Source organism: Eutrema salsugineum, unplaced genomic scaffold (assembly GCF_000478725.1).
Source record: "Eutrema salsugineum unplaced genomic scaffold, Eutsalg1_0 scaffold_8, whole genome shotgun sequence".
Taxonomy (NCBI): Eukaryota; Viridiplantae; Streptophyta; class Magnoliopsida; order Brassicales; family Brassicaceae; genus Eutrema; species Eutrema salsugineum.
This window is the reverse complement of record NW_006256414.1, coordinates 9,153,148-9,175,416: the sequence shown is the minus strand read 5'-3', so window position 1 is coordinate 9,175,416 and position 22,269 is coordinate 9,153,148.

The following is a 22,269-nucleotide window of genomic DNA, read 5'->3' as shown; positions in this document are numbered from 1 at the left end:
ACAGATTGGTGGAACTAGGAGCACCAATCTCCAGAGAAAGACTCATTGAATTCAACAAGTTTGTGAAGACGATCCCTCTCTATAAAGGTTTCGATGATGTATGGGACCTTGGTTGTTTGCAAGTTTTTTTTAGGTACAGCAAGGGACAAAGGAGGATATCCAAACCTACTTTGGGAGAGCCATACGCATGTCCTTTCCAAGGACATCACCTGATGCTGCAGTATACTCAATTCACCTTCAAAAACCTGAAGAATGCAGCTACTACACCAACAAAATCAGTAAAGAAAAGCTTGATGAGTTCAATGATGTAGTTCAAAATTTGCATGAAGGAATCACTTTTGCCAGAGCTTGCAAAGACTTCATGATAGGCCATTACTTCTGTGAGAGTAAGGAATCAATCCCTGAAATAGAAGACTTGTTCAATCATGCCAAAAGACGTAGACCTGTTCGAAACTTCACAATCGAAGGTAAAGGTCAGTTTCTCATCTCTAGTTCCATTAGAGGTGAAATGTTTAACAATATACTTTGTGATTCTGGAGCTTGTCTCAACATGATGTCCAAGGCAATTGCTTTGAGACTTGGTATTAAGCACCTGCGCAGGACTAGAGCAAAGATTAGTCTAGCTGATGATTCCAATGCAACACCTAAAGGAATAGCCCATCACATTCCTTTGAGAATAGGAGATTCCATTGTGCCTGTCGTCTTCTACATTGTCGAAACAAGAGACGCAACACATCCAGTGATTCTCGGATGGTCTTTTCTAGCAACATTCGGAGCCATAATGGGCTGGCAAAACCGGAGGATCTCATTTGCGAATATCGACAAATATGTCTTCACAGAAGCTGTCCCATACAACAGCAAAGCAGGAAAACGTTCTGCAGCAGAAAAGTTTGAAGAAGAGCTTTGGAGTGACGAAGAACCTGCTAGGAAAAGCAAGGAGATTTCGAAAAAGACTTGTCTTAGGACAAGGTCTTCATTGGACTAAGTCACATCGTACACCAAAGTCTAGCTAAACGACTTTAAAAAAAAGCACTTAATGGGAGGCAACCCATTTAGGTATTGTTTTCTTTAGGATTTTTCTTTCTTTTTCTATTGGTATTTTTATTTTTCTTGGTTTCAGGTGTTTCTTATAAATCAAAAAGCAAAAAAAAATCAAAAAACCAAAAAAACCAAAAAGAAGGATGGTCCCTGACTGCTCGGCCCAGCAGGAACCAAGGAGAAGCAGGAAACAGGTCGCAGTTAAGCCCCCGCGGTCGCGAGAGCTCAGACAGCGGCAAAGCCATGTTCGACGACAGTCACGTCTTTCTGACAATGGCCGGGCACCAGTTTACCGCGGTCGCGTGAGCCCTGACCGCGGCAAATGGTCATTCAAATGAAACCTGACCCCAAACCACCCATTTCACCTCTTTCAACCTCACCACACCCCATTCCACCTCATTCATCACTTCCCAACACTTTCCCTCACCACTTATCACCTTCCCAAACCTTTCCGAATACATGATCGGCCACTTCTTCTGTGACAGCAAAGAATCTATCCAACAGATGAAAGACTTGTTCACACACGCCCAAGAAGGTAGACCAGTTCGAACTCTGCACAAAGTTCAAGACAAAGGTCAATTTCTTATCTCTTGTGACATTAGAGGTGAAAGATTCCTCAGTATTCTTTGTGATTCTGGAGCTTGCATTAATATGATGTCCAAAGCTACTGCTTTGAGACTTGGCATTAAGCACATTTCAAGTACCAGGACGAAGATTAGCTTAGCAGATGATTCAAGTGGAACACCAAGAGGGATAGCCCGAGACATTCCTCTAAGGATTGGAGATTGCATAGCACCTGTCGATCTATACATAGTGAAGACCAAAGATGAATCATATCTAGTTATCTTTGGATGGCCTTTTTTAGCAACTGCTGGAGCTATCATGAATTGGCCCAACCGGAGAGTTTCTTTTGCAAATATCGACAAGGACATCTTCTATGAAGCTACACCACTTAAGAGCACAGGAGGAAAGCATAAAGCCTAGGCATTTGAACCAGAAGAACTCTGGATTGATGAAGAACCTGCAAGAGAGAACAAGAGGATTTCGAAAAAGACTTGTCTTAGGAGAAGATCCTATTTGAACTAAGTCTTTTTCTTTGCAAAATCTAGCTAAGGACTATAAACCAAAGCGCTTGATGGGAGGTAACCCATTAAGGTACTTATTTGTTTTTGTTTTACTTTTTTCTATTAAGGTTTTATTTTTCTTATTTCAGACAGGCCTTAGTATGCATCTAAAACAAACAAAAAAGAAGAAAAGGAGCTGACCGCGGCCGAGGAGCCTTCAGCCGTGGCCAGCAGAGATTTTGCTGCGACCAGCAAGCATTCCACCACGGCCATGACACCTTGACCCGCAGCCAGAACCAGTTTGGCCACCCTTGGCCACTTCCACCTCTACCTTGATTGAAATCAATCCAAATTTGATCAAGCACCACTCCACATCACCCACCATCCACCATTCAACATCCTACCACCTTCACAACCACCTCACAATCCATCACCAACATCAGGTAAGTTTTCTTTTTCTTCATTTTTTAAATTCTTACATAATCTATTTCTCTTCCTTGCCTGATTTATTTCACATTGGGGACAGTGTGATTTCAGTCTGGAGGAGGATTTCATCCTTTTCTAACCACCTTTTCTTGCATGAGCCTTTGTATTCTGCATTTTTCTTTAAAATTTTTCAATTTTTTGGGTTTTTCTTAAAACTTTTCAAAAATCTTTTGAATTTTAAAAAGTGTTTTTAAAGGTCAAATACATTTTGAGGGAATAATGACACAAATCGATGATGATAACCAACCTGTTTGCTTTTACACCAATCATTCATAAAAAGCTCTTTCAAGGTTTAGTACTAGACTAAGCGGTAGCTAGAGTACTTACACTACGAAATTCCACCAAAGGACTTCTATTCATGGAGATATTTTCTGACAGGATATACTTGCTCATTTTACTTGGACTTAATCTTAACATCTAATTTTCTCATCAGTGGTTTTAAGAAAGCATCATGATATACATCTAGGATATCTTTACCTTATTTTTACCACTCTTTGTTGTCCTAGATGGCCAGTTCATCTTTAGTTGGTACCTCACCCTTAACCCAAACCTTTATGTTCAAACCTCATGCATTTTCCTTTAAGTTTATGTCGACAGATATGTGCAAAAACGCCAAAGAGGGAGGAACAACATAGTTTTCAGTCACTCAAGAGAACGACTGAATGAAACCGGGAAGGAAGTGTACCATGCAATATCAGCAAGCCTCATGATGTCTCAAAAAGCTCATTCTTAAAGGTAATTTTCGTGCTCCCTAAGACTCTAAGTCAAAAGGCAGTTTCTCTTTTTCCAAAAAAAAAATGAAAAAAAGAAAAAAAGAAAGAAAGGAAAAGAAACCGAGAGCCTAAAGAGTCTTAGAAGCCAAAATCATTTGAGCCAAGATACTAAGTATCCACTTAAGGAGTTATGGATTCACAACCTGGACAAAAATCCAATTCTGGAGGAGCTATAAGGAGAACCTAAGGGAAGTAGATCAGAAACCTTGAAGCAAGGAGAATGTGATTGAAAACTGTGGGGGCATTGACAGTTCCATCCTCTCTTGCTGTTTTGCATAATGTCTTGTCTCTCCCAAAAAAGGTAACCCTAAACACATCAAGCCTTACAACTAAAAGCCTTTTGATACCTAACCTTGAATGCCTTGTTTAATATCCTTTTTATAAGAATCACTGAAACCTTTAATGAATGTTAAGAGCTAGTTGACTGGAAGTTAGTTCTAAGTGTGTGGATTTTCGCATGACGGATTAGCGGACTAGTTATGTTTGTATTTTAGTGAGAATTTTCTAGACTTGATCTGATTGATGCATTGTCCATAATTAAGGTCTAGAAGTATGGTTGCTGATGCTTTTGAGTTCCCTTTCATTTCTGTTGAATGATATTTTTCTAAATTGGATCTTGTGTTTGAGGACAAACAAAGCTAAGTCTAGGGGAGTTGATAACATCGAATTTGTACCCATTTTCACCATTGATTTCAAATGCTTTTTCAAAGGTTTTAATAAGTTTTAGAAACTTTTATTATGATTTCTATGTATTTGTAGTTTCAAGGCTCTTTTCAGGAAACTTAAGGAAAATGATGGCAAAATAGAAGAAGACTATCTCACCGTCTGATCCAGCTCAAATTTGGAGACAATCAAGAGGACACAACCAGCTATTCATAGCACTTTACCTCACAAAGATCCAACGGTGCAATCAAAAGATACATGGAGGACAAGTTGAGCAAATTCACCGGCCCCGGAAGGCTCTCACCCGCGGGAAAGTGGCAATTTACCTGTCCAGGAAGACTTTCACCCCCGGTGGACCTAATGACGAGCCACAAGGCCCAACATCAAAGCCCACTTCGCCATTTCTCTTTGGAGAAGCCCTAAATGAGACATGAAAGACTTTAGGACCTATAAATACATTTCTTAGCAGCCCTAAACGGGTGTGTGCTTTTGTAATGAGATTTTGAGCCACCAAACTTTGTTTTTCTAGGTTTAGGCGACGGAGATGGGGATTCTTCCCCTGATCCATTGTTCTTTATCCTTTCTATCTAATTAACTTTTATGTTTCATCTGTTTCATTCTTTCATGTCTTTTATCATTCCTTGCATCATGTAGATCTGTCCCAGAGAGTCAAATTGTTTGAAGAGTTTTCGATAGGCATACATATCGATTAAGATTTCTAAGTTTCTAAACCATTTTCTGGATCTCATCTCTTCTAAGTTGTTCATATTGCAGAGTAGATTCATGACCTATTCTCTAAGCCTAGGATCAATCAGAGCCACGAGAGTGCTGTATCAGATCATCCATACATAGCTTCGGTAGAACATAGTCGCTATAGGACTCGAGAGCTACCTGTAGAGAAGATGTGAGCAGATGAATTCAATGTTTAATGCATGATCTTATTTCTGGCATGAAAGCGAGAGTTAATTGTCAGATCTGAGTGATTAGTTGATTAAGATGGCAAGAGTTGGTCAATCATACACATGTATATTCTAGTTCCATGCAGATCCCGGAAACAGATGATGATAAATTGCCTGGAAGCTAATTGGAAATGCCACCAAACACCAATTGGAGTAAACCAAAGAAGTCTAAATCGCCACCTATGAGTTTAGAGTCTATAGTTTGAGTCAATATGCTTGAGATATTCTTTTAACAATTCATTTTGCATTGCATCTTATTTCCTGTGAATATTAGATTAGGTTTAGTTTAGGATTCTTAACCAAAAAAAAACCCCCTAAAAACCCTATGAGTTTATGACTTTGCTTGCTTCCCAATTTGTTGTTTCTTGCAGATTAAACATCCTCCCTGTGGATCGACACCCTAAGTCCTACAACGTACATATGTGCACTTGCAGACACTAAGGTTTAATAAATTTAAAACTTTTTGAGAACCAATGGGCTTGTTAAAAACAAACTCTAGGCCCGCAAGGCCATCAGTAGGATGCAGTGAATGATGCAGATGCTGGATGAATGCATTAGGGGATGATGTTGATGATGCAAATGATGCTGAGGTGGATGAATGATGTATGAGCTTTGAACCAGGATGCTTACGGGAATGAACAAGATTGATGCGAGAAGATGCGGGAAGATGCAAGAGGATGGAGGAAGATGCAGGAAAATGCTAGAAGGTGATGGGAAATTATGGGAAGTGGTGGATGAAGTAGAATGAGGCATTGAGGTGAAATGAGGTGAATTGGGTCGGAGAGTGATGTGTACGACCAGTGGCCTTGAGTAGGACTTATGTGACCACAGTGAACTTGGTCTTGGTCGCGGGTAGAAGTCCGGGACTGGTGTCGATCATGGCTTGGCCGCAGGTCGATTGGATGCGACCGCAGCTAGCTTCTTGCGTCCAAATCCTGTTTCTCCTTGGTTCCAGCTGGGCCGAGGGAACCAACCAAGATTGCGTATAAATGGAAATTTTATTGATAAAACCTTTACAATTGTAGCTGATATCTTATTACGACTCAGACCTTCTGTGGGGTGCGGGATTGGCAGATATCGCGGACCCGATCAAACCTATTTCTCGATTCAATAGAAGTTCAACCAAAGAGGTTTTTTCATATTTTTTAAGTTTTTCGGGTTTTTTTTATTTATAAGAAACACATGAAACTAAGTAAAAGAAAGAGATAAATAGAAAAAGAAAGAAAATCCTAAGGAAAAACATACCTAAATGAGATTCCTCCGATTAAGCGCTTATGTTTTAAGTCGTTTAGCTCGACTTGGTGTAGGAAGTGGCTTGGTTCAGTGAAAATCTTGTCCTAAGACAAGTATTTATTAGAATCTCCTTGTTCTGCCTAGCAGGTTCTTCATCACTCAAAAGTTCTCCTTCAAACACCTTTGTTTGTGGACGTTTTCCAGCTCTGCTGTTAAAAGGAACAGCATTAAAGAAGATGTCCTTGTCGACATTAGCAAATGAAATCCTCCGGTTTGGTCAATCCATGATGGCTCCGACAGTTGCTTGAAAAGACCATCCAAGAATGATCGGATGTTAATCATCTTTGTTCTTGACAATATAAAAATCAACAGGTACAATGCAATCTCCATTCCTCAAGAGAATGTCGTAGGTCACTCCTTTTGGTGTCACACTGGATTCATCCGCTACGCTGATCTTTGTCCTAGTCTTGCGCAGATGCTTAATACCAAGCCTCAAAGCAGTTGCTTTGGACAATATGTTGAGACAAGCTCCAGAATCACAAAGAACATGGTTAAATCTTTCACCTCTGATAATACAAGAGATGAGAAACTGACATTTGTGTTTGATTTTGTGCAGTGTTTGAACATGTCTTCCTTGTTTTGTATGAATGAACAAGTATTCTATCTCAGGAATCTTTCACAAAAGTAGTGGCCGATCATGTAGTCTATGCAAGCTCTAGCAAAGGTGATTCCTTTAGGTAAACATCGAACCACATTGTTGAACTCCTCTAGCTTCTCTTTGCTGATCTTGTTGGTATAGTAGCTGCATTTTTCAGGTTTCGGAGGTTGATTGAGTAAACAGCAGCATCAGGTGATGTTCTATTAAAAGATAGACGTGTGGCTCTACCAAAGTAGGTTAAAATGTCTTATTTAGTTTCCTTATTGTATCAAAAGAAGACTTGTAAACAGCCAAGCTTTTACATGTCATCAAAACCTTTGTAGATGGGGATTGTCTTCACAAAGGTCTTAAACTCTATAAGTCTCTCTCTTGAGATTGGTGAACTTTTTTCTGATGAGCTGTTTGGGTTACCACCTTCAATGAACAGACGATAATCTTCGTCTTCAATGTATTGTTCTTCGTATTCATCCTCATAAGATAAGGCTATGGTGCAAGGTAGTGGCCCATCTTTATCTTGAAATTCCTGAGTGCTGATAGAATAGATCACTTGTTGGAAAAGAGGGTTTCTAGTCACTCTAGGAGGTGTATCAGAGGAGCAGTGGCCTGTATAAGCAAAAAGGGATTGATTAGATATGGACTGATGGTTGTCCGCGGCTGCAAGTGACGTGACAGTGGAGAGGTGACTGTTGGCCACGGGTGGAGCTTGCACGACCGCGGAAAAAAGGCTACTGGCAGTGGTCACGGGAGGTGCGACCGCGGAGAAGTGTCTCCAAGGTGAACTGCTTGATTTGCTTGCTCTTTCGTCTTCTAAATGATCTCATGTGTCTTCAGGTAAGTCTACTCCTTTCCTAAGTCAAGATCTTCATTGTGAAGTGCTGAATCTTGTGCTTCACGTCCTTGCATAATCTTTTCAACCTTCTCCTCAACTTCATCAAGAGCATATACAACTTTGTCTAGGGTTGAATCAAGCTCTTCGGTTTTGTCCATGACCTTCTATACCTTCTCTGAAACTTTGACTGTGAAGTCATGAGACTCGTACTTGGCTTCATTGAGAGCATTGTCTACATCATCGAGCTTGAAACCAAGGGTCCTAATCTTGTCCTTAGCATTGCGAAGCTCATAAGTGTGCTTGGCTTGCTCTCCCTCTATGGTGTCAACTCTCTCAACGATGGTTGCTGCATCCTTGAGACACATTCTTTTAGTGATTTGACTTGAGCAGAGAGGTCTTCAATCTTTTTGTTCAAAATATTCGATATACCATCAATTCTCTCATGAAGGACGGCTTTAGAGACAGCTTGAGCATCGATAAACTGCTTGATTGTGGCTTGAAGCTGCTCCAAACGATTACTGATCTGCACGTTCTCATCTTGATGTCACAGGATCTGGTGAGGAAGGGGATAAACACATGGTCTAGGGTTGACCATAGGTGATGAAAAAGAATCATCTTGGTAATGGTTCGGATCGGAGTTTCGAACCATCAAGCAGTAGTCACGAACATACTGCTATTCTTTGCGCCTGGTGGCTTGAGGAGTGTTGTAGCAAACTTCATCATGGTAGTGATTTTGGTCTCATTGCTTCAAAACCTGAAACAAGGAGAACCAAAAACAAAAATAAGTAGAAAAGTGTGTTCTAGAGTCGATTTACTAACCTTTCTAGGGTTTTGCAGAAGAGAAAACGCTTGCCTTCTCCGACAACGGCGCCAAAAATTTGATGTGGTGTGAGTGCGGGAACAAGTTTTACCCTAATAGAATCAATTAAAGCCGCAAGTGCACAGCGAATCGATTGTAGTACTTATGGAACGAATCCACAGGGAATGAGAATCTTTTCTGCAAAAATCTTTGAAATAGATTAAAGCAAAGAAGTCTAAAACTAATCAATATTTAAAGGGGATTTTAGGTGTCACTAAAACATAAATCCTAAACTAAACGAGAAAAGGAAAAGTCGAGTAAAAACGAAGAATGACCTAATGCTAAAACTCTAAGAAAACCGGCTCGAAAAATAAAGAATACTTAATGTGAAAAGCTTGAAAGTAAATTGGTGTAAAACTTGTGAAAACGAGACGCTGGGTTTTCAGGAAAAATATCTTCGGGCTATGAACGATTCAAAACATTGCTAAAAAGTAATATACAATAAGCTAAAAACTTTTAGAACTTGAGCACAAAGGTATGACTACGTCACTGTCGTGATCATAACCAACTGTCATCTAAGACCCTGACCAGTAGCTTTCATCTCTGGCCCCGACCACAGATGTATGCAATCTTGCACTAGACTGATCTACAGTCACAACTCACCCATATGTAGCTTTCGTCTCCTATGGCAGAATTGCTCTTCTCAAACTAGTGCTAGCCCCTAATTTAAAATTTTGCAGCAGTACGAACCTAAATCAGATTATAGTTCATGATGCTACTCTAATGCATTAAAAATAAGTTTAAAAGGAAATTTTCTAAGATTCGGCTAAGTAGCTCATGCAATCCTCATCGAACATATATGGGCTCCATCGAAAATTTCCTTAAACCCAACAAACAAACTACTCATACATGATTAAAGAAAGCAAAAACTTTATATTGAAAAGCTGTATTGAAATCGATATTGAAAAAGAAACAAAGAGGGTTCAAGAAATAGATCTCTATCTCCCTAGACCCAAAAGCTGAAAAACGACTAACACAACTGTAAAGAATGAATGACACAAAAAGCACAACGGTTGAGGGTTTAAAACAAGTATTGATAGTCTTCAAGTCATTTCTGGACATCACTTAGGGTTTCCTTGAAGAAAGAAATCAAACGCGCTTAAAATGGGCTTTTTGGCTCTAAACATTGATTCTCCGCGGTCAGGAAGTGGCCAACCATGGGGAACCAAGTGTTGGTCGCGGTCCGGAAGGCTGTTTGGCTGATTGACTAGACATCTTGCTCTTCGCGTAACTTTTGATTGAACCGTTGGATTGTCCTAATGTCAAGTGTGCTGGAAAGCTAGCTTCTCTGTCTTTAAAATCTCCAAATTTGAGCTGGATCAGACGGTAAGAAGGTCTTCATTTGAGGGTGAAATTCTGACGGTTTGACTCTGAGCTAAAAATCTGGTCTTCTATCCATTTGGCAAAGCTTTTACCTAAGTTTCCTGGAAAAACTCTTGAAAACCATAATAAAAAAATACTTTAAAAAAAAAGCATAAGAAAAGCATTTAAAAACGATCAATAAAATCCTGTTATTGCTGGTTTTATCATCTAAAATATAACATGGATTTATGTTCTACTTTCATTACATTATTGAAGCTTGTTGAAAATTAGTTTAATACAAAAATCAAAACCTTTAAATGTGATGGAGGTGGGGAGTTTACAAGTAAACGTTTTCTGAATCACCTACAAGAATGTGGGATTCAACAAGTAAACGTTTTCTTGAATCACCTACAAGAATTTCTTGTCCTCACACTACAGTAAAACTGTTTGGCTGAAAAAAAAAACATCAACATTGGCTTGAACTTGGTCTGTCCATGATGTATGAAAATTGGATTCCTCAAAAGTACTAGGTGGAAGCCGTATTGAGTGCAAATTTCTTGATCAATCTTCTTCCAACAACCATCCATGACTCCAAAACCTCTACACATCAGAAGTTGTATGGTGTAGCTCCTGAATATACTGCAGTCAGAACATTTGATCCAAGATCTTTACATTGCGTTTTTCTTGGTTATACAGCAAAGTACAAGGGCTACATATGACTATATCCTTCCACTGGACGTGTTTATATCAGTGGGAATTTTATCTTTGATGAGGAATCATATCCTTTTCAATATTTCTATGTGTCTCTGCAACAACGGATCAGTACACCTCTGCATTCTGCTTGGCTCAAGACAATTGCATTGTATGCTGCCTTTTGATTCCTTGCTGGTGGTTCCTTTTGATTTTCTACGATTTAAACTTGGCGTTGATGTTCCACCATCGCCATGTTTGAGAAGGGATATCAGAGCAGAGTCTCCAACCAACATCACTTTGTCGTTTGCCTCCAAAAACACAAAAGAAATTGATATGGGCCAGTGTGTCCTTGAGCCCAAATCCCAAACCAACTTGAAAACCAGCAACAGCTATCTTGCATCAAACGAGACACAACGGTTACTTTCTCTGCAAGAAGAAGACAAACATAATATGCAAAGGAGAAAAAGCAAAAGTAAAAACAGAAAAGCGACTTCTCAGAGTTCATACAACTGCAGTTCAAAATCATTTTCAAGCTTTAGCATCTCTATTTCAAGATTGAAGCCACTGTTAGATATTTGCCATGTGGCATTAGGGTTTTTCTCTTGTATCCCTTCTTCTTTTATATAAATACTGATGCTAAGCTGTAACAATTTGGTTAAGTGAAATGAGAATAAAGTTTCAGATTTCCTAAATTCTTCCATATTTTGAAAATCTGTTCACACTTACCTCATAACAAACTGTTGTATGTCGAATTACTTATCTGAAACGTCGATGCTGGACGAATATTGGTTAATAATGGGATTTTTGTCAATGGTGATATTCAGGGAAGCGCTCAAGCATATGGACTTTCCATTTAATCATGACAGCCAAAACAGTATAAATTATGATATATGCTGGCAGTAAAGAAAAAATGGCGAAGTTCATAGTTCTCAACAAACCAGCCATCTGAAATACCATACTTGGAACGCCTTGGTTATATGCGAGAAGGCTGCAGTCACGACTTACCATAAGTACATCAAATTCCCGACACCAACCAGTGTCATTGATGCTAAGAGAATCAAGGGTTACTTTTAGCTTCGCGTTTTAAATTTATAACCCTAAATATCTACAAGTGCACAGATGTACGCTGTAGTACTTAGGGGTCGAACCATAGAGATTTTGACCTTTCAGTACGAATCAATCAAAACTTAAGTCTAGCAGAACAAGCAAAATGGGGGTTTTTGGTTTGGTGTCACTAAATCTAAATGCAAACGAAATAAATAAGTTGTAAAACAATAAAGATTAAGCGCTCGGTCTAAAGGGTTTTTGCAGGGGTTCATGAACTGATCAAAAGACAAACAAATTGATAAAGGTAATCATCTAGTCAGGATCCCGAACTCGAATAGGCGCGTGTATGATTAGCCAACTCTTGCACCCTAATCAACAAATCACTCAACTCAGCAATTAACTCTCGCTCTCATGCCGAGAATAAGATCATGCATTAAGAACAGAATTCGTCCACGCTCGCGATTCTCTGTAGGTAGCTTTCGTCTCCTATAGCGACTTCGCTCGATCACTTCTAGGTCTGGTAATTCGATACAACACTCTCGTGGCTCCAATTACTGAAATCAATTTCTAAGCGGTTAGCAACAGAAACAGCATAGGGAACAAGAATGAACAAATAACTCCTAGAAGATTATGAACCCTAAATCGAACAAAGCATATGATCAAGACATGAAATTCCCTTTGAAAAATCCCTTAAAAACCCAACTGGAAAATTACTCAGACATAGCTGTAGTTTAACAACACAAAAGTATTTGGAATTGCAGAGAATTGAATTAGACAAAGGTAAGAAACAAAGAACATAGTGAAGCAGGAGAACCGATGGTGCCCCTCTCGGTGGCTCCTCTTCACGGCGAGTCTCTCTCTCTAGGGTTCCTGGTGAAAATACGGCACACCCTTCTAAATGATTTAAAAGGGGTTTATATAGTGTCTTGAGTCATCGGGAAAGCCTAGGGCTTGCAGGAATAATGATGGGAATGACTTGGCCGCGGGTGAGTTTCTGAATGTGTTGATTTGCCTTCAGTTCATCAAACATATCTGGAGATCTAACCGTTGGATTGCTTTGATTTCCCTTGAATTGGAAAGCTGGTTGTCTCATATATCTTGTGTCCTAATTTGGGGATGATCGGATAATGGGAAAGCCTCCATTTGTTTCCAAAATTCCGACGGTCCGAATTTATCCAAAGTTGTTTTTTTTTGCTCCCAAGTTCATTGCTTTTGTCAAAATATCCTGAAGACTCTTTTGAGATTCTAAAACATGGAAATCACTTTAAAACTTTTAAAACTGAGTGAAAACACCTGCATAAGACATTGTAAATGATCCATAAAAGTGGTCAAAATCAGGTGTTATCAGTCACACACTCAGAGGAAATGAAGCAATGGCCCATTCACGTTATTTTAGCAAGTGTACATTGAGAACTGCTTCCCGAACTTGTGTGATCAGCTCACACAAAACCCCGGTGACCTACCAAGTCAGAAAAATGGCTCTGGTCTGATGTGCTCAGGTTTTAACCCTAGTTTTCTGCAAGCACACAGATGTACGTTGTAGTACTTAGAGGTCGATCCACTGAAGACAAAGTAACTGCAATACAAGTTTACTTGAGATGATCAGAACTAAGCTAAGATCAAAATATGGGTGTTTGTTTGGGGGTTGTGAACAGTGGCGAAAGTAGCAAATAATAAACTTAAAAACAAGTAAACAATAAGATCAAATCAATACGAGAAGGTGTTGGGCGTTAAGGAATTCGCTGGGAATCATAGACTAGCTAACAAGAGAACTAAACATAGAGTTTTCTATAGATATGTTCCTGAAATTAAACCCAGACTAACCTACTCACGTAGTATTAATCACAAATCAATTCACTCAAATTTACTAAACCCCATTCAGTTCTCTAAGTTTCTAGGCAAATTAGTTTGATAATTTCACAAAACATTTTAGATCGACTCACGCCGTCTAAGAGAATTTGCTCATCTAAATAGGGTTAATCGATTTGATAACATTTTCGGTGAGTAAATCAACCTAATCGCAGTAGCTAGATGGTCGATCCAAACCACATAAATGAAACACAAATTTGGACGAAGGAATCTAAAGATAAACCCTAATCTAACAAACCAGTAATCAATCCATGAATTCCCTTTGAAAATCCCTTTAAAAACCAACAAGGGAATTACTCAATCATAGTGTATAACGACATCACAGAAGTATTGTAGTTTGCTGGAAATTAAATAAGAGAAAGGTAAAGAATGAAGAACGAGGATGAAGATGGAGATCGATGATGGCTCCTTCAGCGACTCTTTCTTCTCCCGAAGACGGCTACTCCGAAGGTATGTGGCTCTTCTCTGCTCTCTCTCCACGACTTGGTCATTAGAATGACCTAAAACGAGTATATATAGCCTTCTAATTCGTTAGAAACGTATAAGGTTTGAAGAATAAGTAGTGGGCTGAACTTGGGCTTGAATTAGGTCACTTTCGGACGTCAACGATGTCTAGCCGCGGTTGCGGTGGTCCTGACCGCGGGGAATCATGGTCTGGCCGCGGTAGCGGCCTATGCTCTCCTTCGAGACTGCATTTTCTGTCTTTAGTGCATCGGGAATATCTGAAGATCTAACCGTTGGATTGTCTCCAAACCAGTTGCATTAGAAAACTGGTTGTTTTCTCTATGTTGTCCCAAAGTTTGGGGATTATCAGACGGTGAGATGGTCTTCATCGAGTGCCATACTTCTGACGGTCTGCATTTATCCAAAATTGCTCATTTGTTCCAAAAATATTTTAAAACTATAAAACATAGAAATCACTTAAAAACCATTGAAAACAGAGTTAAAACACCTGTATAAGATGTTATAACGATCCATAAAAATGGTCAAAATCCGGTGTAATCAACTCAAACAAAACATAGTTCAAGCCAGGAAAGAATTTTTAAAAACCCGCAGGAACAAAACAATATCTCAGTGACCGTCCTTCTAAACCATAACCTATCGTAAAACATCTATCTGGATGTAGTCTAGAAAATTCTTACCAAAATACAAACATAACTAGTCTGTTGATCCGTCATGCGAAAATCTACAGACTTAGATCTAACTTCCAGTAAACTAGCTCGTTACATTCATTAAGTGCATAGTGAATTCTCATTAAAGACATCATTCAGGGTAGACAGCGTTTGGTAGTTAAGGGCTATTTAAGTGGTGGAGTTAAACTGTGTCGGGTTACCTGAAGATTTGGAGGATGCAAGATATTATGCAAAATCGCAAGAGAGATAAGGACCTGTTGATGACCGCAATTTTCAGTAACTTCTCCTAGCCAAATGTTGTTGCATAGTCTTTCCTCCTTGGTTGTAAACAGCTGTTCCCCAGACTTATATCTTTTCCGGGAATCAGAAAAATAATCTCCAAAACTCCATATAATCGAACTCTAGCTTGCCTCAAAGATAAAATCGATCCTCCTATACTCTCTTAAGGTTTTTATTTCATTTCCTTTCTTAATTTTTTTTTCTTTTCTTAAATTCTATTTTCGAATTTTTTTTTCTTTTTTTTGAAAGGGAAAACAACTTTTTATAGAGAGAGAGGCTAAGGGACGAAATTGTACCAAGATTTTGTTGAATCATTCCAATGAAATGGCAGGTCTTGTCTTTAGTGACTGAAAACCGTGTTGATCCTCTTTCTCTCCGACGTTTTGCACATATCTGCATATAGGACAATGAAAAACAAGAGTGCATGTGGTTTGAAAGAGGCTGGGTTACGGTGGGGAACTAGCTAAAGGTGAACTAGCCATTCAGGATCAACAAAGAGTGGTAAAAGGGTAAAGGAGTCATGAATGTATGATTCGTTTCCCTGATCTAATGCTTTAAAGAGAAAGTTAAATCAAGATTAAGTCCAAATAAAATGAACCAGTATATCCACGGCCACGGCCGGAGTGAGATGCCGACGTTGGAATGATCGACTTTGTGGTGCTATTTCCTAAGAAAGGACTCTTCTGTGTTGCAGCCAGCTGTCGATTTCTGTCACTCTTTGCTCGGCAACTATCTGAGCCGCTGCTCTGGCTTTGCTATTTTTGGAAATTGCAACCGCGTCGAAGTCAACATCACACATCGACGGGTCAACTTCATAAAAGCTTGTCTCGAGGGACTCTTCTTCGTCTACGGCAGCCTTCTTTCCTTTTGCATCCCCGGGGGCATTAACACTCTCTCGCACCAACGTTCACATTATCTTTCATAGCAGCATCTTTTTTCTCTGAATTACTCTGCAGTCTATTGTCACAAACAAGCATGAATATACAAATAACAACACCAACGCTATAATTTAGTAACATGTTTCATCATAGTCTGGAAATTGGAAACAGCTAGTTTTTAAAACATAAGTAAATAATCTCATACGGTACATAGCACTAGTAAACATGTTCGAATTCAAATGACATTAGTATTAAGTGTTCCTATCTTTCGATGATCTTGTTCGCATGAATATTTTCGTATAGGTGGTACTAATCCCTTCATGCTTCTTGGATCCAGTGACCTGCTGCTGGGTTGGCTCTACATTGTCTTTAACCTCATCTTCAGTGTGCTTCGCCGACCTTGTAGTCAACTCCTCTACCGCGCGCTCTACAGATTCAACCTTGTCGGTGAGAAGTTTGATCTGCTTTTCACAGCTACCAAGACCATTCAGCATCTTGGTTGAAAAGCTTTTGAAGCATTGGTCGAAGTGTGCTTTCATAGTACCGACAACTCCGACCCATTCATCACCAACGAAAGAGGCGGTAGAGGCAGAGGCTGTGCAGGTTCTCTTGCGATTTGATTCATTTGAGGGAAGGCTCCTTTTTCCTGCTTCTGCCTTGACGATGTGTGCACCCAGAACACCTTCCAAAGGCTAGTGGTTTTTCGAGAACTTGAATTGGGGGTCATGGATTGCATTGACAATCTTGACAATAGCCGGATCCTATTGCTCATCATCCCAAACTGGAAACATATCCGCCAAGTCCTTAGCCACGCAGCACTGTATCGAGCCTGGAAAAACACAATTCGTAAATGAATTACTATATAGAAATCTACGTATGAAGTCTACCACTGAAGTCTACCACTGAAGTCTACTTTTAACTGGATTATTATATAGAAGTCTACACATGAAGTCTATGATGTGGTCGTGTGGTGAGGGTTGTCAAGTTTTACCCTAAATGAAATCAATAGCCGCAAGTGCACAGCTGATCGATTGTAGTACTTAGGGATCGAATCCACAGGGAAGGAGGATCTTTCCTGCAAAAGCCTTCGAAAGAAATATAAAGTAAGAAGTCTAGAACCAGGCAAGTTTTGTGGTGTGTTTAAAATGTAAAAACGAATCTTAAAGAGAAAATACGGGAATTAAAATGACCTAATAACTAAACTTAACGAAAACGAGTAAAAACGAGAAAAACGGCTAGACCTAATTGCTTTAATAAAAATCGATTGAAAGAGTAAAGAAACTAGACTAAAGCTTGAATGAAAATCGGTGTAAATCTATAGAAAGAAAGCGCTGGGGTTCAGGGAAGTTTTCTCAGGGGTATGAACGATTCGAAACATTGCTAGAGAGTAAATTTGATAAGATCTTAGCTTAAACTTTTCGAACTGGAGTCACGGACGTATGAATACGCCACTGTCGTGATCAAAGACAACTATCTCTCTTAACCCTGACCAGTAGGTTTTCACTCTGGCCCTAGAAAAAAAGATGTGCATTATGTTTAAGACTCGTCAGCATTCACAAATCGCCCATGGGTAGGTTTCCACTCCTATGTTTGTTTTGCTCTCCCAAACTAGATCTGACACCGGATGAACACTTTCGTGTCACCAAGCATCTGGATCAGATTGTAGTTCATGACGCTACTCTCATGCCGTAAAAACAAATTCAGAAGAAAAAGTTCTAAGATTCGGCTCAATAGCTCATGGAATCCTCATCGAACATATGTATCCCCATTGAAAATCCCTTAGACACAACAATAAAACTACTCAGACATGATAAATGAAATAAAAAACATAGTATTGACAGAAACCGAAATTGAAAAAGAAAGAACAAGGGTTCAAGAGATAGATCTCTCTCTCCCTAAAACCTAAAAACAAAGCTTAAAGTACAAATTCTGTAAAGTATTTCGTCTCTCTTCTTCTCTCTCTAAAAACGACCTAAATGATATGTATTTATAGTCTCCAATACTCTCTAGTGTCTAGGGTTCCGGAATTGAGGCTGGGAAAATGATATGGGCTTCAGAAATGGGCCTTCAAACTCGGAGTTAGCTGGCCGCGGTCGGGAAGTGCATGACCGCGGGGAATGGGTGGCGGGCCGCGGTCGGGATGGTTGTGACCGCGGGGAATGGCCTGTTGGCCGCGGGTGGAAACGCTTGCCGGCTGGTTTACGGGACATCTTGCTCTTCGCGTATCTTTTGATTGAACCGTTGGATTGCCAAGCTGTAAAGTGTTCTGGAAAGCTGATATTTCCATCTTTAATATCTCCAAATTTGATCTGGATCAGAAGGTGAGAAGGCCTTCAATCGGGGGTGAACTTCTGACGGTTTGACTCTAAGCAAAAATCTTGTATTCTATCCATTTTGTTAAGCTTTTCCCTAAGTTACCTGAAAAGGGTCTTGGAACTACAAATACTAGAAAAACGTAATAAAAGTACTTAAAAGAAATTAAAAACATATAAAAAGGATTTCAAAACGATCCATAAAAGTGGTCAAAATACGGTGTTATCAGTCTACCACTGAAGTCTACTTCATAAATGAATTACTATATAGAAGTCTACTACGGAACAAGACTTCTAAATGAGAATGAATAATACATGTTTTAGCATGTTGGCTTTGACGTTTTTTCGTCCTCTTGATCCTTTGTAAGCCAGCAGAAGAGGTGTAGGATCATTTGGCAATGGTTTTCCAAATTCAGCAGCAAAATCCGGCAGAGCATAGTACACCCATACTTGAAGAGCTTGCACAAATCCTTCTATATGAATGTTTTTGCTGAGATCTTTCTCCTTAACAGACTTGATCAGATGCTGAAAAGCAATTCTTCCCCATGGGAACTCCTTAAAACCTTCGAGATCTAACACTAGTCTCGCATGGTTGATATTTGTGGATAAGCCTGGTTTCGTTGCCACTATGAAACCAGCATGTATCCCAAGATATCCCAAACGCAGCCTATCATCCCGAGACCATGATGAGCAGTTGGAACAGGCTTCAATAATTTCGATATTGCTTGGGCCCGACTCGACATTGACCCCCATTTACTACCAAAATGCCCGCATCTCATCGGAAAGCTCAAGATCAGCTAGAGCCAAGTCATCCACGTACCCACAGTTGAGTCCGGTGATCTCCTCAAACTCATGCAATGAAAAACGAACTAGAGTGGTACCAATCAGGCTACATATCTCGTACCTCTGCTTGCAAACTATCTGAAAGGTCAGCATGTGGTGCACCAGCCTAGAAGCCCAACCAAAATCCAAGTCGTGGGACTTTAAGAAGACACCCAACGGTGACTCATAAATCTCTTCCCATTCATCCTCTTGTAGAGCTGTCCGTAATGCGGGTACCAGCCTATAATCATCAGCATAATAGCCGATGCTTTTATCCGGGCTTGGCTCACCGCCTGGTGTACAATCTTCTTGGGAATTTAGAGGCCACCATTATCTAACACAGATTTCTGCATCAACGGTAACAAAGCTCTAACGAGAAAACTAGTTATAACTAACGATTTGAAACTATACACGAATGAAGTCTACTCTACACAAATGAAGTCTACTCTTGCAAAATGAAGTCTACTGTTACAAAATCAAGTCTACTTTTACAAAATGAAGTCTACTTTTTGCACATGAAGTCTACTTTTACGAAATGAAGTCTACTTTTGCAAAATGAAGTCTACTTTTTGCAAAATAAAGTCTACTTTTGCAAAACAAAGTCTACTTTCACATTCTAAGTACAATCCGACTCGAGAAGTCTATTGAAGCCAAGCAATAAAAACATCAAAAATACAGTATATGAAGTCTACGGAAGCCACATGAAGCAATCAAAACATCATAAATACTGCATATGAAGTCTACAGAAGCCAACTGAAGCTATCAATACATCATAAATACTGTATATGAAGTCTACTAAAATCAATCATCCAAATGGAATCTACAAAGTAAATAGTGTTTACAGCCGTGATTAGATAAAGCCGGCGTCGAGAAAATGCAACCAGATCTGCAAACAAAAACCTATGTACTCAAACCCGACGGACAAAATTACAGGAAGATAGAAGAAATAGAGGAACAGCTAAGTATATATCTTCGGAAGGACATCTACTAACCGTTTTGAAGCAGGAAATGACGTTAACCCCCAGCGGCGAAAGCAAATCTGCCAAAAAAAAAACCCTAATTTCAGATCAGGACACTAGTGGTTACGAAAACAGAAAGGTGATGAACACGGAGGAGTAGGGAAGCATGGGGGTGATGTTGGAGGAAGAAAACTTGCCTGAACGGGCTTATCGGCGGCGGTTGTGTAAGTCGGCGGCACCAGAGAAGAGAAACAGAAATTGCCTTCGTCTTTTTTTTTTTAAACAAGAACATTCGACGGTTTTTTACGGGATCTGTAAAATTCCTTTATATAGTCTGGTAGTTCCATTCGGTTTGGATAAGTTTTTTTCGGTTAGGGTTAATAATTTTTCAGAGACTAGGTAATTTACCAGGTTACGGACAGTTTTTCTTGGTTAAGGGAAGTTATTTCGGGTTTAATTTCGGTTTAAATTTCGGTTACGTTAATTTATTCGGTTTAGCAGACTTCAATATAGAAGTCTACAAATTTAAAACCTAAATAATAGATTTTCTTCTTCCTTATTTAAAAACATAAATTTCCATTTATCAATATGAAAAAATAGTTTATGTATATTTGATTTACAATAACGGAATTTATGAATGTAATTTTGATACCAAAATAATTTTTTCTAAATTTTAAAATTAAATTTCCTGATTTAGTTACTTAGTAGACTTTATTTTGATTGAACGAAGTCTACTATTAGACTTCTTTCTCTTTTTAGTAGACTTCGTCAGGGTTTAAACGGTAATATGGACATCCATTTTTTGTTTGGTCATACAGGATTAAATGGTCTTTTTATTATCCTTTTAGGTTATTTCTGCCAAATATTTTTTCAGATGTCTACTTTTGTATTCAGAATCAAGTTTTAGGTTATTTTTAGCAAAAACCCCTATATTTATATTTTTTTGTTTTTTAGTGTTTATATATATATAATTTTTTAAAAATTTTCTTTTAATGTTAACATATATATATATATATATAATAAATATTTTTTTTTGGTTATATATATATATATATATTTATATTTTTCGTTTTTTATATTAATTTATATATATGTATATAATTTTTTATATAAAATAATAAATATTTTTTTTTTCAAAAATGAACAAGAGAACGTACCTTAGACTTGATTCTGACCTGAAACTCGTAGGCAACGTTAAAGGTCTCCGGCAACGGCGCCAAAAACTTCATGTGCTCAAGTTTTAATAGTTTTCTGCAAGCGCACAGATGTATGTTGTAGTACTTAGGGGTCGATCCACTGAAGACCAAGTAACTGCAATACAAGTTTACTTGAGATGAAAACTGAGCTAAGATGAAAATATGGATGTTTGTTTGGGGGTTGTGAACAGTGTAGAAAATAGCAAATAATAAACTTAAAAACAAGTAAACAATAAGATCAAATCAATACGAGAAGGTGGTGGGCGTTAGGGAATTCACCAGAAATCATAGACTAGCTAACAAGAGAATTAAACATAGAATTTTCTATAGATATGTTCCTGAAATCAAACCCAGACTAACCTACTCAAGTAGTATTAATCACAAATCAATTCACTCAGATTTACTAAACTCCCATTCAGTTCTCTAAGTTTCTAGACAAATTAGTTTGATAATTTCACAAAACGCTTTAGATTGACTCACGCCGTCTAAGAGAATTTGCTCATCTAAATAGGGTTAATCGATTAACACTTTCGGTGAGTAATTCAACATAATCGCAGTAGCTAGATGGTCGATCCAAGCCACATAAACAAAACACAAATTTGAACGACGCAATCTAAAGCTAAACCCTAATCTAACAAACCAAAAATCAATCCATGAATTCCCTTTGAAAATCCCTTTAAAACCCAACAAGGGAATTACTCAATCATAGTGTATAAAGACATCACAGAAGTATTGTAGTTTGCTGGAAATTAAATAAGAGAAAGGTAAAGAATGAAGAACGAGGATGAAGATGTAGATTGATGATGGCTCCTTTGGCGACTCCTTCTTCTCCCGAAGACGGCAACTCCGAAGGTATGCGGCTCTTCTCTGCTCTCTCCACGACTTGGTCATTAGAATGACCTAAAACAAGTATATATAGCTTTTTAATTCGTTGGAAACGTCTAGGGTTTGAAGAATAAGTAGTAGGCTGAACTTGGGCTTGAATTAGGTCACTTTCGGAAGTCAACGATGTCTGGCCGCGGTCGCGGTGGTCCTGACCGCGGGGAATCATGGTCTGGCTGCGGTCGCGGCCTATGCTCTCCTTCGAGACTGCATTTTCCGTCTTTAGTGCATCGGGAATATCTGAAGATATAACCGTTGGATTGTCTCCAAACCAATTGAATTAGAAATCTGGTTATCTCCTCTATGTTGTCTCAAATTTTGGGATGATCAGACGG